At 44.8% G+C, this 4830-nt stretch overlaps 1 non-coding gene across 1 annotated transcript; it reads right to left on the reverse strand.

Annotated features, from left to right (window-relative positions):
- Positions 1–2582: 2582 nt before the first annotated feature.
- TRNAI-AAU (transfer RNA isoleucine (anticodon AAU)) lies at positions 2583–2656 on the reverse strand. Its single transcript has one exon. It is a non-coding gene; the product is annotated as a tRNA-Ile (tRNA).
- Between the last annotated feature and the right edge of the window lie 2174 nt (positions 2657–4830).

A 4830-nucleotide genomic window follows, 5' to 3' on the forward strand; every position in this document is an offset into this window, starting at 1 on the left:
TACTCCAGTGTTGCTCACTATGCTCCCAGCAGCATAATTTATTCATTAGTAGTCTCCTCTAAGGGTCTGCAGGAGGGCAGATCAGATTTGTGGAATTTGTTGCAATTGCTTAATCCTTTCCTTTCTTTTTAACTTTCGAAACAAAGTCTTTCTCATCCTACCAACCTTAGGCATCAGAATGTTCTTCTCTGGTCCCTAAGCCCAAGAAGCCCCTGTCGCCATCTACCCCCCAACTAGAACACATACTCCATTTTATAATCTTTGGAGCCCTTGTGCATGGAAGTGTGTTCTCTGAGGACAGCAACCTCGGCTGCTCGTCCCCTGCTGTGTCCCTGTGGCTAACACAGTGTCTAGCACGTACATTCCAAGATGTGGCATCCAACGTGTCTATATGTGACTATTCTAGGCATCAGCAACTCCAGGTTCTGCTTCTAACTAACTCTGCTCATAATAACAACAATCTCATGGGGGTGTTTATTGGGCACTTTTGCTGCAGACTGCACACTTGCCAACAGCTTTACACCCATGGGGTTGATATGGAAACCCTAAAACTATATACAGTGACTGACTGGAGTAGGGGGTGCTAAGATGGGGTCCAGCTCTGAAATCCATTCTGGGTAGAAAACCTGTGGAACCAGAAAACTGATCTGGTTAATAGTTATAGAGTAGTTCTGCCTGTTATCTAGTATCTAAGGAAATATTCTCTTTGTAACCAAGCCAAGAAATGAAAGTTGTCAGGTTGTTCCCAAGGAGCTTCATGTAACCTCCACATTTTCAGAAATAAATGTCTGGCAAATGTGCTGTAAGCCCCCCTCCTGTAAACTCCCTATAGTCACTAAGCAGTAACTAATCAACAAAGCACATACCACCAAGTGGTAACTAAACTAAACTCGTTGCCTTCAAGTCCAACTCATAGTGACCCTATACGCTATAGGACAGTGTAGAAATGCCCCATAGGGTTTCTAAGGACTTCAACTGGTGGATTAGAACTTCCAGCCTTTTGGTTAGCAGCCTGTGCTTTTAACCACAGTGCCACGTGGTAACTCGTCAACAAAAACTCTTTAAACCAGTCATTGTAAAGATCCTGCTTTTGTTATCCCTCCTTTGACAATGATATATTAATGAATAACCAATCAGAATATTGAAGCCTCCCCCCACCCCTTCTTTGTTTCAGCCCTATAAAATTGTCTTTGTAGTGCTGTGTCTCAGACTTTGTGGTATCATTTTCATGGGCCATGTAGTTCCCAGTTTAAACTGAGTTCAAACCCTTAATAAACCTCCTTCAATTTATTTTCAACCAGATTGTGAGTTTTCTTTACAGCCGTGTGTGGACTTGAACTCCTACTTACGGAAGTCAGACCTTAACAAATACTTAAGAATGAATGATTTAGCAGATGCTCTCACTGGAGATTTTTCTAAAATGGCCAGAGCCTGGGTTGGATCCTGATATCAAATGACATTGGCCTTAGAAAACTGGCTTTTGTTAAACTAAACAAGCCTGACCAGGCCTGGAGACTTTAACCATGAGTGAGAAATTTCTCCAGCGGCTTCTGGCTACAAAATGCAGAACTAAGAGAAAGGCTTGCAAGTTGCTATGGTGTTGGACGCTAACCCACTGATATTTCTAATACCAGCAGGGTTACCCATGGTGGATAGGTTTCAGCAGAGCTTCCAGACTAAGAGAGACTAGGAAGAAAGGCCTGGTGATCTGCGTCTGAAAATTAACCAGTGAAACCCCTATGGATCACAACAGAACACTGTCAAATATAGTGCTGGAACATGAGCCCCCTAGGTTGGAATGCACTCAAAATAGACAGTGGCAGAAACAGTGGATTCAGCATACAAGCCGTGGCGAAGATGGTGCAGGACCGGGCAACGTTTCATTCTTTTGTACGTGGGATGAACACTAGCGGGAGCCAACTCCACAGCAACTAACAGCAAAGCTCTCTCTGGAAAATAAAATGTAGCAAGAGAAGGTTTCCAGACGCTTCCACAAGCAGAAGCCTTATTTGAAAATACGTCAGTCATTGGCTAGTCACCGACTCTGTGGGTAGGGGTTTGTTTACTGTTTTGCTCCCTGCCTGGGATGCAGGGGTCTCTGAACATTTATTGAATGAATTAATTCCAGACCCGAATTTCAATTCTAAAAACCCCATGAAAACTGGGACCCTGCCTGCGGATCCTCACAAGTCGTCTTTGTGTGGCACCTCCGGGAAACGTAAGGAGGACTTTATTTACATCGGTTCGGATGGCGTGCGTTCTCTTTAAAACTACTTCTCATTCTTGCAGTATTGCAGGTTTTCAAAAACCAACGGTCCTGGCTTCCTAAAAAAGACTCTCAGGAGGCAGCGGGGGTGGTGACAGGAGTCCTGGGCCAAATGGGGGTGGGGATCCAGCTGTCTCTCCTGCCGGCCGCCTGGAACAACCTCTGAGCCGAGTCTAGAAAGATCCGCGACTCTGTTCTGTCTGTGCGCGCGCGGTTCAGAGCCCTCGAAAGACGTATTTTTCAAAAATACGAAACAGAAAAGAAGCAAACACCCCAGGTCCGTACGAAATAGAAGAACAAAAGAAAACCGTACCGATGGCCCGTACGGGGATCGAACCCGCGACCTTGGCGTTATTAGCACCACGCTCTAACCAACTGAGCTAACCGGCCACATGCTACCGGCGCTTCGCCGCAGAACCTACGAGATTCATCATGCCTCCGCGCCACTTCCCAGCTCCACCCTCACTGTCATCCCCATTGGCCGGATGCAGAAACTGAGACTTAAAGGGCTTCCAGAAGAAGGGAGCAGCTTCCTACGACGAGTCGGGGGTTTTCGCAGGGAACATGCAAATTGCAAGTGGGAGGCTTAATTCAGGAGTAAGACTGTTTTCAAAGATTCCAACTGAATGCTATTTTTCTTTGTCTCCGAGAATCCTTCCAGCGTGGGAACAGCGTGCGTCAAGAGCCTTTACCACGCACGGTTAAATAAAGCTTAGAAAATTCCGAAAACCGGAGAAAGGACAGAAGAGCTACCGAATTCCCCATCACCAAATAACAACGGCCGCTGGAGTCTTTTCACTGTGCCGGGTGGATAGTAAAATATGGATATTTGAGATCCATACCAATCTTGCTGAAAATAATATAATTTTGTATCTTGCTTTTTGAACTTAATATTCTGTCATAAGCATACCCCCAAGTAACTCCAAATGTCTTTTTAAATGGTTCCATTGTGTTTCATTGAGTGGATACGCCATGATTTCCCTTTCCTTCTTTCCCGCCTTCCTTTCTTCCTTTCCATCATGGCTGGCAAATGTCTTTATTTTGCCCTCTTGTGTTAACTTTTAAATTATGGAATCTATATCATTATTTTGCATAACCCAGTTAAGAAAAGTCTTTTAATAGCATCCAATTTTCAAATTGTTTCTCGATCATGCTCATGTGGATGGACACGTGAACTGACTGCAGTTTTTACGCATAGAAATACAACAACGGTAACTGCGAAGCTTTTTCCGTATCCCACGTTACTTCCTGAGAGTTCTTTCACTCAGCCTCTATTTATTATCAACCACGTGCCTGGTCGTTTCTAAGCGCAGAGCTGGACAGGGGACGGAATCACCGCCTCTAGTGCTATGACCACGGTAAAGGCTCTTGAGTCACGACGTTTCCTCTTCTCTGCCTTTGCAGGCAGGAAGTGGAGGAGGCGGTCGATCAATGTTGGTTGAAAGAAGCGAGGTTAGTTCACCGTGTCCATGGAGTGGATCTGGAGTGGGCGAGGCTAGGCCCACGCTGCCCGAGGCGCAGTGACTGGGCAGGGTCGCTAGGGGGCACCCGGGATCTAAGCAGAACGGTGCTGGCGCAGCACAGAGGCTTGCAAGGAGTTAAGACTTCCCTCTGGTCTCGCGTCTAGGGCTTCAGCGTCTCTCCCCACAGAGGAAGCAGGTGGGTTTCCGAGGGGCCAGAGGGCTTACCACCGGCTTGGCCGAGCCGGGCTTTAAACTCTGGATCTCTCCCGCCACCTCTCACCCCATCTCACAGCTCTTCCAAGTCAAACCTATAGTTCATCCTTTGAGTTAGAAAAGAATAGTTATATATTATCGGAATTAAATGGCACAGAATTTTATCTTTTGGTTTTTAAATGTCTGCAGGAGGCTTTTGTGCGGGCAGCTACACTGGGTTTTTAATTAATAGTCATTTTTCTTTAGACTCAACTTATAAAACATGTCATTCTATCTTTGGTATGAAAATAAAAACATACACTTTTATTTATTCTCTGATTAAAGTTTTAGTTGCTGTTGTCAGTTTGATCCCATATAGACAGTTCTTGAAAGAGCACAATGCTCAAGGCAGACATTCTTTACTAATTAAGCTAAACTATTGATTGGTTTTAAGAAGACTTCAGGGGATATTTTTGGTTTAAGGTTTAAAGATTATTTTAGGGCAATGGTTTTGGGGGTTCGTCCAGCTTCCACGGCTCCATAAAGTATGGATTCCATGAGGATTTGAAATTCTCTTCTTCATTTTCTGCCTTTTGATCATAGATTCTTCTATAGAATCTATGACTCTATGACCAAAACGTTCAGTAATAGTTGTCGGGCACCATCCAGTTCTTCTGGTCTCATGGCAAAGGAGGCAGTTGTTAATGAAGGCAATTAGCCACACATTCCATTTCCTTCTCCTATTCCTGACTCTCTTTCTTCCTCTGTGCTCCAGGTGAATAGAGACCAATTGTTGTACCTTGGATGGGCGCTTGCAAGCTGTTAAGACCCCAGTCACTACTCAATGAACTAGGAGAAGCGCTAAACACAATATTAGGCCAATTAACTGTGATGTCCCATAAAACCATG

This window comes from Trichechus manatus, unplaced genomic scaffold (genome assembly GCF_000243295.1).
Source record: "Trichechus manatus latirostris isolate Lorelei unplaced genomic scaffold, TriManLat1.0 scaffold00045, whole genome shotgun sequence".
Lineage (NCBI taxonomy): Eukaryota > Metazoa > Chordata > Mammalia > Sirenia > Trichechidae > Trichechus > Trichechus manatus.